Here is an 18,534-nt window from a genome sequence, read left to right on the forward strand (position 1 = left end):
GGCAAAAAAAAATATTTGCTGGCAGAGGCGAGGAGAAGACGCGAGTTTGAGAAAGTTACTATAAAAAAAAAAAAAAGAAGAAGAAGATGGTAATTATGATAGAAATATGTTAGAAAGCTTGAAACGACGTCTGTTCTTTGAGGACGGTGGGGAGATATCTTCCATACGAGGCCAAAATGGGACAAGCTCCCCGACGGTGGGGACAAACAAGGCGCCAGGAGAAGCAGTGGGGCTTTGTTTGGGGACGGTGTGAATGTTAATCATTCCCGCCTGGAGCCCGGCATGTTGTGTCTACCGGCACACCGATGAAATTAGTTTACCTGCACAGCTGCAGTCCGACTGAGTTTCTGTGTGGAAATCGCTTCTGTGGGAAGAAACGCTACGTCATCGGGAGCGCCTATAAGAAGAAAGAAAAAAGAAAAAGAAAAACTGGCTCAGAGTAAGACAGATCTTTTCATCAAACTGCTGCCGTCGTCGTTACTCTCCCAGCTGATGAGATTCCCAGCTGTTATTTCTGGGAAGACGAGTAAACAGCCTGAAACTACCTGCTGCATGTGATTTTTTTTTTTTTTTCCTCCTGAATCTTCCACCCCTGGGAAGCGGGAGGAGGAAGAGCGAGCGTTCACCTCAATCTGTTTATCAGCCCAGAGAATCAGTTTTAGTCCTTCTGGTTAATTAACTAAGTGGTGTCTCTGGGCCATGTTTGTGCACTATTCGTTGCCAAACTCCATCAAGCCACCCAAGTGTCTCAGACACTCTAACCTCAGGCAGATCGCTCCTGGACCCAGGATGATAATTGCAAAAGCAACAGGGGGGGAGGAGAGAACATGCACACACTGAAACAATTATTACTTTCCCATTAGCGCCTGATTTCCCCTTTTCCTTACACCAACTAATGCTACTGCTTTGTCACATTTCAGCTTAATATTCCTGTTTAGTACAGTGCCTTAAACTTGTTATTCCTTTACGTTTACGTGTTCCTTTAATGTCTTTTATTTGAATGTGGGGACAGACCAACATAAAGCAGTACATAGTTGTGAAGTTGAAGAAAAACAATACGTCGTTTTCAAACAGTTTTACGACAAAAGTCCGAAAATGCGACGTGCATTTGTATTTAGCCCACGTAGCACTATATCAGGTAGAGCCGCGGTTCATTTTGTGATTCGTCTCCATTAGCTTTGCACATCTAGAGACTGAAATCTTTGCCCATGCTTCTTTGCAAAACAGCTCGAGCTCAACCCGGTTGAAAGGAGAGAGCCACGAGGGACAATTTTCAAGTCTTCCTTCAGATTCTCAATCAGACTGATGTCTTTGATTAGTTCATTATAACGCATCATAATGCTTTGATCTAAACCATTGCACTTTGGCAATGAAGCCTCCAACACGTCTCTCTCCTGCGTAGCCCTGCGTCTACTTTCATTCATCCTCCCATTGGGTGTGTTCATGATGACGTGCAGGGGCAGTATTTCTTCACAGAAAGCATTTTTAGATGGGCCAAATGTTCACTTGTGTTCTCAACTGCTTCGTCTCCAGGTTGGCTTTGTGTCCTCCGTGGTTTGTGCCAAGCTGGAAACCGCTTTTTGCTTTCTTTCAGTGGTTTTCTTCATGCCCCTCTCCTATAAACGGCGGGTTTGTGGAGTGCCTGGTTAATGGTTGTTCTTTCAGCGGATTGTCCCAACCACTGCTGTGGCTCTCTGCAGCTACTCCAGAGTTGTGAAAAATCCTCTCCTTCCCCAGTCTGCTAGTTAAGGCGGATGACTTGTCTTGGTAGGTTTGTAGTTGTGTGGGATTTGTACTCAAATTAAATTACACACAGGTGGACATGACCAATTAAGGTGAATTTTAAATGTAAATGGACTGAATTCATGTTGCGTCACATTTACCACTCAAGAGCCACATTGACACAATCACATTTACATGCATACACACATTCATACACCATTACCCAGATCTGTAGACATCTTTGTATTAAGTGCTTTGCTCAAGGGTACATTAACATGTGGCAGGAAGAAGCTGGAATCAAGCCCAAAACTGTTATGATGCAAAGTGACTACTCTTCCCACAATCCCTTCTGTAGGTAATTGGTTGTACCAGGTTTTATCTATTATATAAAAAGATATATATATATATATATATATATATATATATATATATATATATATTAGGGCTGGGCAAGTTAACGCGTTAATTTCGCGTTAACTCATTAGACTATTAACGGCGATATTTTCTTTAACGCGCATTAACGCATGTTGGTCACATGCTTTTATTTTGTGAAGGTCTGTTGCTGCGGTGTAGGGGTTTGAATCAGAACAGTAAGTGGCGATAATGCGCCAATAACCTCGCTGTCAGCCCAGCCTCAGATTCAAAGAGGAAGAAAGGTGCTGGCCGGAAAAAAACACAGCTGACATGCGGAAGGCGGTGTTTCCCGCAGGTACCGCGAGCGAGCTTAGGCGAGGCGAGGCGGTGAGTTGGCGGCCGGAACAAGTTTTGTGCGGAGCGGAGCGGGGGGGGTCTGCATCGACGCCGTCGGTGAAGTCGCTTCTCGTTTCAAAGTATCCATGTATTTTTGCCTGTTTTCCCCTGCCATTCACTATATGCGCGCGAGAAAGCAACAACAAAAAAACGCGTGTCAACGTCAAATAAACGCAAGCATATCGAGTTAGCAAGCATTTCAGTTTAAAGTTCTTCCAGCATGGAATATGACAGAAACAAGTTAGTTGGAACCACTGCCAAGTTAAACTTTGGTATTGAACATAAAATGGTAATGCTGCTCCCTGCTGTTACCTCAGAAATTGCCTGTTTTTGGTAGATTTTTTCCCCATAAAGAGAATTCCCTGTCAGTGGCAATAAGCTTTAATTTATTATTATTGCTATTTTTTGTTTTACATGTTTAAGTTGAGCTTTACACTAAATATGTGTTACTGATAAGTGCTACAAATGTTACAACACTTTTGTTCATATGGCAGCAGAACATTAAAATAAAAGTGCTCTTTACACTACTTTTGAATTCATTCTTGGAGTTTGTAAATACAATGCGATTAATCGCGATTAATCGCGATTAATCAGTGCGATTAATCGCGATTAAATATTTTAATCGTTGCCCAGCCCTAATATATATATATATATATATATATATATATATATATATATATATATATATGTGTGTGTGTGTGTGGTCTATCTGGTTTTAAACTAAAAAGAAAATGGCCAAAAACCAAGGGGTGGGAATACTTGTTCAAGCTTCTGTACATAAAACCTTCCACACTTCCATTATCTTGTCTCCCCTCTCCTGCGGTAATATTGTGGCTTTTTACTTAAGGATTTACTATATCCTGGGCTCTCTCACTGGAGAGTGCAAAGAAGCCCTCTCCCAGACTCCGGCAATCTTTCTCATTTACTCTGTTTTATTCTCCTCTCCACTCCTTCAGACTCTTCCATCCCCTCTGCTGGGGCTTTGGCAACAGTCAGCCAGACTTCCCTCAGACTAAACTCTGATTGGCCCACTTCAAGCTTTTCCTCTTGCTCTACGGTCATTTATTTCTTTGCTTTCCTGGCTCGTAGCGAGTTGCATTCTTCCAAAGGCTCTCATGGAGCAATGCAAGTTGTTCTGGAAGTGACTCAGGCTCTTTTCCCCTTTGTGCCCCAGCAGACGCCCACAGACAAGAAAAAGGACAAAGCCCGGCCGATGATGGGAGAGCACGAAAACACTCGCTCACTTAAACTCATACGCAGTTTAAACACAGAGTCAAACTTTGTTTTTGTTGGAAGCGCGAGTCGTCAGAGCTTTGGTGCCAAGGTCCATTTGAAGAGGTATGCAGCTTATTTAGCTACATACCTCCAAAAGCAGTCGTCTTTCGGCTGAAGTCACACAATTTTTCATAAGTGTGGGTCTTTCTTCTCTTCTGGCACCAGCTCCAATGACCTCTTTTCTGACACAAACTATATTATAGTATTTTGGCAATCCAGCGTCCAGGAAAATAAAGTTACCATTTTTACATTTCCAGAAACCACACAGACATGCAACATTTAATTCAATCTGAAGTCACATTACCTCAGAGGAATGAACTCGAGTATGAGAGTGGTGATTTGTCCCTGTTTTTTTTTTTTTTATTATTTCTCAGGAATGTGGGGAAACACAACACCTTGTAGGAGAAAGAAAAATGAAGTATTTTACCTTATTGGGGTTTTGGCTACTGCAAAAAAACCTAAGCTTATTCTTACCCCTTTTACACAAACCATATGACCGTATGTGACAGTGAAAAGCCCGTCACGGCCAGTCCCGCCTTGCTCGGCAGTGTTTTTCCATCAAAGATCAGTTTAGATGAATTATGACCCTTAAAAACACCGACTTCCATTACACATCCTGTGGTGATCCATCATATGGTAAGCTTTGTGACATAGCCGGTGTTACGACTTTTGTTTTTCTTTCCTCTTTGAGAGAGAAAACGTATTATGAAGTTGTTACTGATTCACACTGATAAAATAGAGGGGAAGCAGTGCCCTTCCTCTTGTGAGTGCTTTAAAAACATTGATGCCTGGGTCGCAAGATCAGAGATGTGACGTTAGGGTTGGTTTCTAGAATGACGTTTTTCCACTGTAAACATTGAGCAGGTTGTGTTATTATGCATTATATAGCAGAGAAGATCCAACAGGACTTCACAATATTAGAAACTCACAACTGGGGAAGGTCACATGTCGTCATGATGTTTCCAATCCTATATGACCTTAGCATCTTGGGCTCTATCGTCTTAATAATAATAATAATAATAATGATCATATTTTCTTTGTGATTGCAACATTGTACACTCCAATGAAATTTGTCCTCTGCATTTGCCTCAGGGAGCAGTGGGCTGCCACTGAGCGGCACGCCGGGAGCCTTCTGGGGCTACGGTTCTTGCTCAGGGATCCAGACTGGCAGTCTGTGGGAGTCAAACCAAGAACCTTGCAGCCTCTCCAGGATGCAAGCGCCCTGCTCTCTAACAACAAGGCCACAAATTCACTTGTAATCTTTGTCATTACGTTGTACTTTATACAACCCTTCTCTACCAATAGGACAGGATTTGGGCTTCAGCTATAAGATCTCACAGTGTTGGAGAATCCAGAGAGAGGAAAATAAGACAATTACTCTTTGCATCTCTGTAGATTGTTCTCAATAAACTCCAACCTAAGTATCATATACAGACATTTATAACAGAACAACAACAAGAGCTCGTCTGTTGTAATATGCCATAAAAACTAGAATAAAACGTCCTTATACGCTCGGACTGTATTACTGGTGGAAGGATGCGGTTCAATTACAGTAGGTGTTCGGTTTTGACCCAGAAAGGAAATTTTCCAAGTTTACCGCTGAATAAAATCTGCAGAAAGGTCTCCAGACGTCAGAACTCTGACAGTGAAAGTCAGAAGTTCCTCACTGACCTCAACCTCAAAACCAAATATTAAGAGTTAGAGATAGCCGAAGTAGAAAGTAGTTTATCGGAGCATCACTGATCCTCCACCATACTTAGCAGTGGGCATATCTGCAACAAAAAGTATATTCATTTATAGGCTTTTCACATTTCTTTAACAAGACTGCCTGTATATGTGGCTGGAACTGTCTTATTGGCAGGCAAAGAGTGGATTCATTACGCCTTGAAAATGAAGGTAAAAAAAAAAAATACTGCATTCCAACATAATATATAATATTAACACAAGTTAGCCTCTTAAGAGTCAGTGTATGCTTCCTACATGGTTAATTTTAATTGGATTTACCTTCACAGGCCAATTAAGAGAACCAATGTTCCAGATTTAAATGCTTTTGGGACCGTGGTGGTCAAGCCTGGTCTGATATTATCTTGGTACCCCTCACAAAAGGCAGCAGCCATTTAAAGTTGAAACCCTATTATTGGCCAGTTAAAGTGCCAGACTGAATTTCACACGCTGACACACACCATTAGTGGGGGGTGTGGGGGGGGGGCGGGGCGCATTTGCTGACTTCTCCTGGAATAATAGATCTTTGAAGCCTGATGCTCTGGTCAGCCTTAGAGAACTCCTTCAGGGAGTGATTAGAGTAGTTACACTCTTATTATGTGTTTATGTATGTTTAATGCTAGGCTTTGATTTCATGTGCCATTTAATTGAGGGGATGGTCAAGTCCAGAGCAATTTCTTAGATCACCCTTCAGAGGTTATTCAAAAAGAATGAGACTTTTCTTAAAATAACAGGTTCTTAATGTTTTGTTACAGCTGTAATGAGACACATAATGGCCGTAGTTGGGACAGTAGGATCGCTCTGGGGAGCTGTGTTTGTCTTTTTCTCTGAAGTCTCCCTGTAGCTTAAGCATTAGCAGAATAGCGTGCAATTATGAGGCTTATAGCTTCAACCGCACTTTGTTTTCATACATTCAGGTTGACCACTGTGCACTGCAGAGCCAAGTACACCGATAATTTACCTTAACTATCAGGCTGCACTTGGCATTTTTCCCCTCTTTTTTTGGGGGGAAAACAAGAGAAAACTTATGCTTAATGCGCCAGGGTCCTATTGCTAGCAGCCTGGGGACCATAAGAGATTCTCACCGTATTACAACCTTGGCTAAAAGTGCCATCATTCTACCTTAAAAATGCATTTTAATAAGAAAATGTAAACAGTGATGGTTAGTTAGTATGCTGGGCATTGATTTAATACCAGTGATGTGTGGTGCTGATTTTTTTCCTGACTTTCCATGGTTTGTAATATATCTGAATTCGGTAGTACGCAGCAACAGATGGGGGCGGGGCACTGCTGTTTTACTCTGCTTCATACAGCCGGGCAAAACTGTGGTCAATCCGGTGCCTTCCCTGGTATCTAATTGACAAGACCACAGAGACGGTCTGACCAATTTTAAAACCATAACTTTTCAAAACGTTGGCCTACAGTTAAAAGCAGATATTTAGATTATCTGGATAAAAAAAAGACACATAAGTGTTCCCTTTATCTCTGACATTAGATGCGGTATGCTTTTGGTCATTGTCTGATTTTTCCCAAAGATTTAATTTCCAGACTGATGTCCTGAGATGCTGCTTCAGGGAGACAACATAATTCCTGGTGATCCCATTTTTTTTGTGAGACACCCAAGTCCCTTCAGTGGCAAAAACACCCCATCAACATGATGGTGCCACCCCCGTACCTCACCGTTCTCAGGCTTGCATGCCTTCTCCTTTTCCTCCAAGTGTAACAAAGGCTGTTATGGCACAACACTTCAATGATAGTTTCTTCTGACATGTTTTCAAAAATCAATTTCTTTGTCCCTGTGTGCATTTGTAAAGAGTAACCAGGCTTTTAATGTTGCTTTTAGAGCAGTGGCCTATCAGCCTTTATTACTACAGGACTTGTTCCATTGTAGATAATAATCCCTAACCAGCTTCACCAGCATCTTCTCAAGGCCTTTTGCTTTTGTTGAGGGTTTGATACATCATCTCAGGGACAAATGGTATAATGGCTAGAAATTCCTAATGGTTCATATAATTGGTTGAACAGATAAAAATGGTATCTTCAAGCATTTGGAAATTGTACCCAGGGATGAGTTGTGGAGGTCCACAATCCTCTCCCTACGTTTCCAGTGATTTCACATAAAGAAGCAATATTTATCTTATGTAAGTATCTGGTTAAATTCAACTTTAATACCAATAACTGGCCCATACCTACCGCTGCTTATTTATTTTTGCAAAAATCCAGAGATGAAAAGGAGTCTTTATTTTCCAGGGTAATTTATGCACGTATAAAAATATGGTCTGCAATAAATAACGTTGATCTGACTTTTTTTCAGCTGCATTAGATGCGAATCGCTAATTAAGACTATGATCAAAGCCCTTGGACCCATTAAGTTTACGTCAGCAAATTTCACTTTCACAACCTCAAACACAACATTGCAGATAAATAGCCCCCTGCCAGGGTAGCACTTGTACAAACCAGCACGCACACAAAAAGACCACCTAAATACGACGGAAATCCATTTCAGACAGAAGATGAGGTTTCAGGGACCTCTTCGCAGGTGTCAGAATGATCTAAGACACAAATGACTCAACACGAGTGGGCATTTTGATTTTTCACACTTGTGAGCCCGCAAACACTCTGGCTGACTGGCTCACAACTCTGGCCCCAATCCTTCCAAGTGTATAATCAGTCATATTAATGAGAGTGGTAACGCAATGCACAAGAATTAGCCCGGGTCCTCGGGGTTGAGCCTCAGGAGGGGTTTTGGAAGCGAAACAAGCTGCCTTGGCCATGGACTCGCTGAGCTTTGAAAATGGGCACTGAGCCGTCTTGACTGCGGCGTTATTAACAAAATATCCCAATGCATACACACTCCAAATACCAATATTTCTCTGCTGAAAGTGCTCTGACAAAATCAATAGTGCATTCTTGTTAATCATACTGATGCAAGCTGAATGAACAGAGCCCTGGGAGTCCCCTACCCACAAACAGACACTTGGCTGAAAGAGAACGAGTTCGCCGAGCACACGCACACATACACAGACACAAAGACATACACACTCCTGTTCCTGTAAGGTAGGAGCTGGAGTCGTGTTTATGAAAACAAATTCAGGCTATTTCTATAACCGGCCTCCCATGAGAGTCTGCATCCCCTGGCGCACGGATGAAAGAGAACTAGTTCGTCAAAATGAAGCATCGGTTCAGAGGCAATGTTCTGCTCCGGCGTTTATCTCTATATCCACCAACACGGACGTTTCTAATACTTCAGTCCGGCAAAATATCAGCTCCTCGGTTACGACGACAAGCAGTTTGTTGAGCTGATTTTTAAGATTGTGTGCGCATACGCGATAGAGCACAGTTATGGTCCGGTAGGTTCAATGTTCTCTCTGTTTTTCTCATCGTTTCTATCTAGCATTTCATTAGATTCTGCAAGGGCAGTAATGAGTCATACCAGAGCTGGCTGGAGCATTGGGTTTATCCATCTATGCTTCTCAGAGAGGCTTGAGGTGACCATCAGAATCAGACCACGACTGCCCAAGCTAAGACAAAACAAAACATTTAGAATCTGAAAGGAGCAATACGTAAGAAGTTTACTGTAAAATGAAACAAAATCATTCTCATTTGTCACCCGCGACGGAAGTTGCATTCCCTATGAACGATTGGCCTTCTCCAACAACAATGTCTTAGTCAAGTTTGTCTCCCGTCTTTGCTTCCTGGTTCCTGAGCCAATCATGAGGGTCCCCAGGGCTGCCAAAACAGAGCACAGTTTTTGGTATACAGATTGGAAACACAAGGTCTCATTATTACTTATTGCTTCTTCAATAAATTCGTATTTATTGTAAATACATAGTTTATGTTTGTAGAATTGCACACTTCCATTTAAAAAAAAAAAACACTATTACAATTACTTTAAGGCTCTTTCTAAATAAATTATGATGTAAATCCTGTGCAGCTATGTTACCATTTAACATAAAAAATGATTCTAGAAATGACTAACCAATGTATTATGATTCATACTGTATATAGAGAATACTTTCTATGACAGGAAAAAAGTATTTGTCGGCTGCAAATCCATGATCTAAACCTAGGGCTCCATCCGAATACCTCTAATCATACCTCCTAGCTCCTGTTCCTTGATCTTTCATGAGGTCAACATGCAACACCGTCGTGTGGTGGAAAGGCGCTTCGGACTGCTGTGCCAATTTCAAACAGCGTTTAAATCCGATGTCATGCCTGTGGAGGCCACTGGAGTACAGTGAACTCAAGAAACTAGTTTGAGATGATTTTATCTTTGCGACATGTTGTGTTATCCTGCTAAATAGGACTACGTCCAGCAGGACCGTACGGTGGGGCTATGCTGCTGCCAGCGGCACTGCTGCACTGCATAACGTGGATGGAACATGAAGAGCTAAGACAACCTCCGAATTCTTCAACGTCACCTCTAACAAACAGCTGAAATGTTGGGAAATGAACGCAACGAGGTGTTTCAACAGCAGAAAATGGTTTCAAAATGGTCCCAAACTCGACCTTACTGGAGATTTATGAAATACGGCTAAAGTTAGGGTTCTTGTCAAGACAGGACAACAACAAATGTGAACGAATTCTGCCAAGAAGCAGTGGCAGAAGTGCGTTGTCAAGGTGCAGCTAGCGGATTAGCATGTTGGCAAAATTGAGTGGGGGGGCGTGGGGGGTCCATGTATATTTTTTAGCCGTTCTTTAACTGCCATCTCATGGGTTCAAATCCCCATACTGGGCAACGTTTGCAGCATTCTTTGCTGGACCAATGACGGCTGGCCCCTTCGCAACCCTTCTGGGATTAATACGGAACAATAAATAGATGGATGGATATTTTGACCTGGAGAGGGTTAAATAAAGTTCTCAATATAGTGAAAGATTTGCACCCGAGACTTGGTTTTAAAAGCACTCATCTTGTTTCAATTATACTTCCTCCCTGGAGAAAAAAAATAATGGTTTAATTAAATAATCAAAAGCCTAAAATTACTCTGACATTTATTCACATAAGTGTATTTAAAGTTGTTATCATGACCGTATCAGGGACATAAGTGTTTAGGCAACTTACTTTTAGGGATGCTTCATTTTGTTGTTTAGAAAAAAGAATTATATTTTACAATAATTTTCTCTTTCTTTTTCCTTTATCATCCAGCAACAGAAACCCCTTCTCAAGCTTTTCAAGACTTAGTAGAAACCCTGAAATCAGTTTATATCAGATCCACTGTTGCTGTAATAGACTTCTTATATGAACATACTCTGCAAATGCAAGCCGCCACATGCGAGCGTACTCTCCACTAATTTCCCTATCTGTTCCGTTTCACACTTTTACATCTGTAATCCTTGTTCAGTTGTAATTTTGCTCCTGTGTGCTAGCCTCAAGAGAGAGAAACTAATTTTCAGGAGTGAAAAGGGATTATCAGATGCAAACCAAATCTCTCCACCTCCAGACAAAGATGTTCGCGTAGACTTTTCTACTGGAACAAAACGTCTCTGAGAGCACGCTTCGCCGTGGATGGGGGCTCTCGAGGAGGAATGGAGTCAGCCGCCGCGCTTGCAGTTTCTGCTTATCAGCGGAGGAGAAGCAAGTTCACAATAGCAAGTAAAATGCTGAGCTGGTGGGTTAGGAAACACAGGCAGAAGTGACGGCAGATAACATAATCGGACTCACCTCATTATGCTGACTGAATTTTGTGTGTGTAGTGTCAAATATGTAAATAGGAAGCAATGCGGACACTTGGCATCTTTGTGTATTTGGTTTTACTTCAGCAAACAAGCATCAACAACAATGGATAAAAGTGTCCTGACTCGTGGTGGCTCTTTCCTTTATGCTTTGGACAGATCCTAACGTTCCATAAATAATCCCACTTCTTAGCTTGTCGCGTTGTAATGTTACAGGGCCTGTATCTACCGGCCAACTACAGCAGGGGAAATAAGTAATCAAAACATCTAGGTCTATAAATACAGGAATAATGAAGTGGTGAGACAGGGGGAGTTTAACTCGAATAAAAAAGGAGGTGTAAAGAGACGTGAAAAAATGTCATTATTTAGAAACCTATCCTTTGCCTTTTCAGCACAAATTGATATCAGACGTTCAGATTTCTAGACTTTGCTATGCTGGCACAGTCACTGTGCGAGACACCACTGAAGAAGAAAAAGCCTGTTCAAGTTCCTTTCAATTTGATGCAGACCATTTTGGCACGTTAGCGAGGTACTGGTGGGCTAACTGAGCTGAAACTGAAACTCTTTGGACGTGACTGAAAACATTAAACCAATAGTGATGATTTGAGCTTGTGGCATTGTGCTTATTTCCACTTATTCAGACATAATGTCATTAATGGACTAATTTGTGCTCAGTTCTTACCATGGGTGGATCACCAACATGTGGTGTGACTTTCATGTCAACAGCCTCATTAGAAATATATCTCCTGATATCAAATGTTGACATTTCCAGTATTATTTTCCCTGCTGTATCCTCACATACAGGCAGGGCCGCATACACACGGGCTGACACACAAACACCCCGCTGAACGAGCCAAGGAAACCATAGAGACAGGCTCGGAAAACAAAGAAAAGGAGTGGAAGGAAGATGAAAAGTGTCTATGTTTGGAGCCAGCTGGGTAAAGCTAACAGTAAATTAGCCATTGGATTAAGTTTTGAAAAGAAGAAAAAAAAAAAAAGCCAACAGCACCCAATTAGGAGATAGTAATACATAAATAGAGAGAATCATAAAAAAGCCTTCAAGAAAATTAAATCTCCCGTGCATTCTCTGCTTTGGCATAGTTTATCTTTGTTGATCCGTCTTGCCGCACCTGTCAAAGTCAAATTTAATGATTGAACAAACAACGACGTGCGGAGATAGGAGAAGCTGCCAACAAAATAGACAATAATTGGTCCAGATGTCCTTAAAACCTTATCTTATGAAAGGGGGATAAAAATCTGAGCTAAGGAGCAAAAAGCAGAGCCCCCCAAAGCTTTGCTTCCATTTTATCCTGAGCCTTGAGCTGTCCTTCTATTACAACCTAAGCCCAGCACAGCTTCAAAGCCACTTTATAGTGTCCATTAATGGCGCTGATGACAGCAGAGAGGATTTCTGCGCCAGGTATGGTGGCACAAGCCAAAGCAGCAAAAAAAAAAAAAGAAGAGGTGTTGCTTGGTAGGCAAGTGGTAAAAACCAAAAAACACAATGTTTTAAACATTAAGCGCGCCCGCTTTTATTTACCCTTTCCCTCAGCTCGCCCTTCTCATGGGCGGCACAATGAAAAACTGACCAACTGAGTTATTGATAACGTAAATGGGGAAGCAAAAGAAACAACTTTCAATTCTTGTACGGATGCATGCGGTGAAGTGAGGAGGCAGACGTGAAAGGTTACTCTTTGAATGCATGTTTCACAATGCTTTGAATTATTACGACTTCTGGTTTCTTGCTGTTACAGCAAACAACACGGCTTTCATGTTTGCTTTTTTTTCTCCAGTGTGCAAGTGGCTCCCTGAGTCAACGCATCTCTGTTGTTGCAGCACTCTTAATGGTTCGTGGCACATGAGACCACTCAAGAGCCGGGTTTTAGGCATTTTCTGTCTCGTTTATTCCCCCAGTTTAGAGACTGGCATACGGTTTTCTCTGTAGTCTCGCTGCTGCTGCTGCTGCAGAAGCACAAAGCCAGGGGGAGAGAGTGGCTGCTATTTCAAAGAACAACAGATGGAACAAGCAAATCTATTTATAAGAAGCAAGCAGGATAATTGTTGAAAAGGTTAACGCGGCGAGAGCAGGTAACAAGTGAGCCACGTGTCGATGCGCGCAACAGGATGAAGAGGCGATGCTGCAGAGAGGGTCAGAGTGAGCGCTGTTCGGACCCGCCCTCAGTGAGCTACAGAAGAAGCCGATAGCCACCAAGTTTAGGACTCAGCAAAGACTTCACAAACTATACCATACCACAAACCCACAGACTATACAGTATAAAACACAACAAAGTGGCAACGAATAAACTTTTTTATATGCATATTTTTGAAGACAAACCATATGGGGTGACGTTAAACCAGTCTTACGTCATGCACAGACATGTAAACTAGGAGGTCTTCAAAAGGGTTTCTCCAGTTTATTTATATATACCCACAGAATTTCCCACACAAGCAGACAGACTCATTTTTTGTTCTCACTCTCATGGCCTGAAAAACAAACAACAGAGCAAAATAAATATAGCTTTTTCTTTTTTTTCTTTTTTTTTTTTTTTTTTACATATATTCAGCAGAAATATTGAGCTGCAAAACAACCGCCACCCTTCCTGACAGACATGCTCATTGTTTATAACTAAAAACATACAGTACTGCATGTTGCACCCTGCAGAATATTCCAGCTTCTTGAACGTTCTTACGTTTGTTTACATTGAAAGAACAAACTTCAGTGTATTTTATTGGGACCAACACAAAGTTGTGTACATTTGGAATTGGAAAGAAAATTATAATTTTCATAAATTCTATGAATAAAACTCAGAAAAGCGTGGCATGCATTAAAACCAGCCCCCCCTCAGTCAATACTATGCAAACCTTTCAGGTATGTTTGGACGAGCTTTGCACACAAAGACCAACTCATTTCTTGCCCATTGTTCTTTACAAAGGAGCTTAAACTCAGTCAGATTAAACAGAGAGCTTGACTGAACATTTGACAAGCTGCAAATGGGAATCGTTACGGCTTTCTTTTAACAATACATTTCTTTTTGCCACTCTTCCGTAAAGGCCAGATTTGTTAAGTGGATGACTAAAAGTTGTCCTTTCGACAGATTCTCCTACCTTAGCGGCAGATTGCTGCAACTCCTCAGGTGTCCTCATGGACCTCTCTGCTGCTTCTCTAACAAACGAGCTCATGTCTGATCTCTTCTCCTAGTCCAGGTACATTTGCAGTTGTACCATCCTCTATCCTCCTTCCATCCATCCATTGTCTTCTGCTTATCCAATATCAGGTAATAGGGGCAACAGGTCCAGGAGAGGAACCCTGACATCCTTCTCCCTAGCGACATCCCCCAGCCCGTTCTAGAGGAACCCAAGGCATTCCAAGGAAAGACAGGATATCTACCACCACCAGCGAGTTCTGGCTATTCCCCGGAGTCTCCTCCTAGTGGGAAGTACCTGGTGAACCTCTAGGCCATCATAGATGCAACTGATTGAGAGCATTATTGTACAGAGGGCTGATTTCAAACACATAGCTTTTCATACTTCTAATCATATGATGATCTGAAAAAAACCTTTTCCTTCCACAACTATGCACTACTTTGAGTTGGTCAATTACAAAAACCCCAAACCGTTAAAATTTGTCACTTCAACAACCAGACACAAAACTTATAAGGACACCAGAAACTAATTCCTATAAGACCAAATATGCATCAAAAAGCTTTCCAAAAATAAAGCTCAAAAAGATCAGAGGGAGCTTGGGAATTTTTGCTCATGACCAGGCCTGGCTCCTTTGAAGCAAAACAAACCGAAATGAGGGGTGACTGAGAATTCGGCACAGTGCTGTAAATAAAGATTTCATCTGAGAGTGTGGAAGTGAATGTTTCCTTTACATTCCCAGTCCCATTTCCCTCCTGAGATTGCATGCCCTGCAGTGTCCCCTCGCGCCTGCCTTGCTCAGCAACCAGAGAAGCCAGTCAAGCTGAGAGACTCGGAGAGCGATGCATCATTTGATGACATGGGCTGATAGATGCCTGACAGACTGCCAAACCCTCCGACGTGCTACATGAGTCAAGAACAAACACTCCTCCGATGTGTAGAAATGCTTTTGCACATGTATCCATCATCGCCATGTGGGAGGTGTGCGAATGTGAGTGTGTTTTTTAAAAGCTTGTCTGAGGGAGAAAAGCTGCGCAAATTGTCCATCTCAGTTTATGGAGGAATGAAGGAGACCAAATCCAGACCCCAGGGTTGGATGATAGGGGTAACAGAAATGGGAATTAAGTTCCCATGGCTCAGATAATTATTAAACAATCTGTATACGTGACGCAGTTGAAACCACATATTTTAAAGCACTTTGTAAAAACACATGATGTATTTGCCCCTCATTAAACATAAAACACACTAAACTGTCCTGGTTCTAGTTTAGTTAGGATTACAAAAATTCTTCCTGTTGGCTAAATTCGTGAATAATGGGACAGAACATTTTTTTTTCCTATTGAACGTATTTTAAGGGCAACACATCAAACACACTGGTCCCTTGTGTGGCATCATAGAAAAATCTAACGAAACTTTCCAAGATATTAAGATATATTCATCCTTGGTTCCAAATACTTGAAGGTGTAACATGAATGTGTTCATAGAATCAAACACAAGTAGAGACACCAAGGGTACATGTCCAGGTGTCGTACTATTCGGGAAGAAGACAGGCATCTCGTAAGTGAATATGTTTAGGTGTGAAATGTTTTGTCAACCTGAGGACAAACGTAAAGATTTTGTAAAGCTGCTGGTTGAAGTTGGTATAGTTCTTACCAACATGGGCTCAAAGGCCACTCGGAGAGGAAGAAGCTTTACTCCCAAAGCAACATAAAAAGCCAGATTGCACTTTGTAAAAGCACTCAGGGAGAAAGATCTTACTTTTTTTGGAGACATTTCCAGTGTCTCCTAATATAACTAAAATTGAACTTTTTGGCCACAATCAATAGGTTTGTAGGAAAAAGGCAGGATCAGCACCGTCACAACCGGAAAGAACGAGTGTAGCAGCATCATTTTATGGGGGTGCTTTATTGCAGGAGAGATCGGTGCACTTCACCCAGTGAAACTGAGGGGACCGTGAGGAAAGAACATTATGTGGACACATTGAAACGAAATATCAGAACAGGAAGTGTGTAAATATGCCTTTCATATGGACAATGACCATAATAACCAATAAATATACAGTTTAAACAGCAGATCTATAAATACAGAGGAACTGTATGTAAATGTCTAAATTTGAAGAAAGTCTCTGGGGAAAAAAAATCTTGTTTCCATTGTCCTGGCATATAACGAACAGAGATATTTTCAGTGATTCTAACTGTCCTACAACAGCAAAAGGCTCCGTCTGATTTAATGTCAGAGGGTGGGAGGAAAAAAAAAAAGAAAAAAAAAAGCTTATGCTTCTTTTTATACAGAGCGTGTAAATATCTGGTCTCGGCTGCATCCCATCCGCGCACACAAAGATGCCCTCTCCCTTTCCAGTCTTTTTGCCTCCTCTTTCCCACAGAAATAAATTTGTAAATGAACAAGCCCCGCTGGAAGTAAGCGGTGACGCCAGGCCCCGAGTTCTGAATGTCACAGTCACTCATTGCCGCCTCCCTCTAAGTGATGCAGACAGAGCCCCATTCTCATTACCCCACCAGTCAAGCCAGGGGGTGAAAAACATTTACATGCAAATACGAATGACCCACCGGCTGCCGCGAGTGCACTGGCTGCCGTGTTCGAAAAGCACGGCAATGACAGAAAATCCGCTTGCCAATCAACAGCTCCATGGTAAGCACACAAGCTATAGAAGAAGCTGGGATGTGTGTAGCGTATCAATTATTTTATTTCTAACTTGTTTTTTTGTGGGCTGATTGGTGTGCGTCTTCTGTTGGTGCTCCTTGTGTCCTGTGAATTTTTTTTTTTTGGATGGATTCAACCTGAGACATTAACTACATAAACAGATGTGTGGGGAAAGAAGCTTGAATTCCCTTCGATGGTTTCCACAAAACCACAGAGTTTACAGACCGTCTTCCATCCTCACAGGACCCGCTCCTCGCCGACAGCCGAGCCTAACGCCACATAATCAAACCCCCTTTCACCCTCAGTCATTAAGGAATCCCGAGCTCATAGCAAACATGGCTCCGCCGTCACACCGAGGCGGTTAATACCAGAGGACAGATTGCTGACGGACTGGCCGGGTCTCCAGGGGTTCTGGGCAAGAGCAGATCCTTCATGCTCGCGAGATACTTGGATCAAAACGCAGCCTGCTGTCATCAGACCTGTTGCCTCCAGATGGGTCCCGGGTCTGTCCGTGTGATTCGCACCCTCAGAGAGCACGCTGCGTCCTCCTCCTCCTCCTCTTCTTCCTCCAGTCCTTATTTCATCTCACTTCTCCTATGCAGCAAAAAGACACATCAAACCTAACCTTCTCCTTCATCTTTTCAGCACTTCTTAACAAAGTCCAAGCCCTCATCCTTTTGTTCTTTAACCTTGACGCTCGGCTTTTAAACTCAGTGTGAGGCTTTCATCTGAAATCATACTCATTGTCTCGGTTTCTTGGCTAAAATCCCCCCCCCCCACGAGTGTGGTGCGCGCAGGGGCCGCTGCGATTGCATGAGCTCACATTGCTCGGTGCCAGGGAGATGAGCAGACGCACCGCGCAGCAAGGCCTCTTTGATGCGGCACAGCAGAGACCCACGGGCAGGGCTGTACATTAATTGCGGCTTCTGAGCTGTTAATTTGGGCGAGTACGTTCAAGGGCCCACTTTCCCTCCACTTTCCAACAGCAACAGAGGCTGAACGAGCATCCTCTTAAGACCTATCCACTTTTTTTTTTCCCCTACCTCTTCTGGTGCACTTCTGTCTGCTAAGTGCCTCTCCTTCCATACAGTTCAGCTTAATCCACAAACTTGTTGCGGCCCCTTTCTTGCCCCTTTGTATCCTTCCCTTCTCTCTCTCTCTCTCTCTCTCAACTTCACCAACACTGAGCAAAGAGACAGTGGGTCACAGCTTCTGCTCTGTCCTCCCACCTTCGCCAACTGGCAATAACTCACTGCCAAAACGCCAGAGTTGTCTCTCAATTTTTTTTTCCTGCATGATTAATCCCCTCAAACTACTGAATGTACTAAGCTGATAATTAACTAAAAAAAAATAAAAAAATAAGTGAAATCTTAGCAGGAATAAGGCACAAACCATCAAGTAGAGACCATCAGCAGAAGCTAGGCTCTGGGAGGTAAACAACTCTGTCAAGAGCAAAAAAAATATGACAATGAGCGCATTCTCATTTTGTGTTCGCAGCATCTTTGCAACCATAAAACCACAGGACAGAGCCGCTTTGGCTGAAAGTTCCCCTAAGAAATGAATCAGCTATAAAACCCGCAGCGGGATAAC

General features: G+C 42.4%; 1 protein-coding gene across 1 annotated transcript in view; it reads right to left on the reverse strand.

Moving 5' to 3' along the window:
* Positions 1 to 18,534, reverse strand: part of sema6bb (sema domain, transmembrane domain (TM), and cytoplasmic domain, (semaphorin) 6Bb) — a 242,666-nt gene that overhangs the window by 213,803 nt on the left and 10,329 nt on the right. The window contains 1 exon segment of the mRNA XM_036141318.1: positions 321 to 397. The gene's annotated coding sequence lies outside the window, so the exon portion shown is untranslated.

Source organism: Fundulus heteroclitus, chromosome 9, assembly GCF_011125445.2.
Source record: "Fundulus heteroclitus isolate FHET01 chromosome 9, MU-UCD_Fhet_4.1, whole genome shotgun sequence".
NCBI classification, from domain to species: domain Eukaryota; kingdom Metazoa; phylum Chordata; class Actinopteri; order Cyprinodontiformes; family Fundulidae; genus Fundulus; species Fundulus heteroclitus.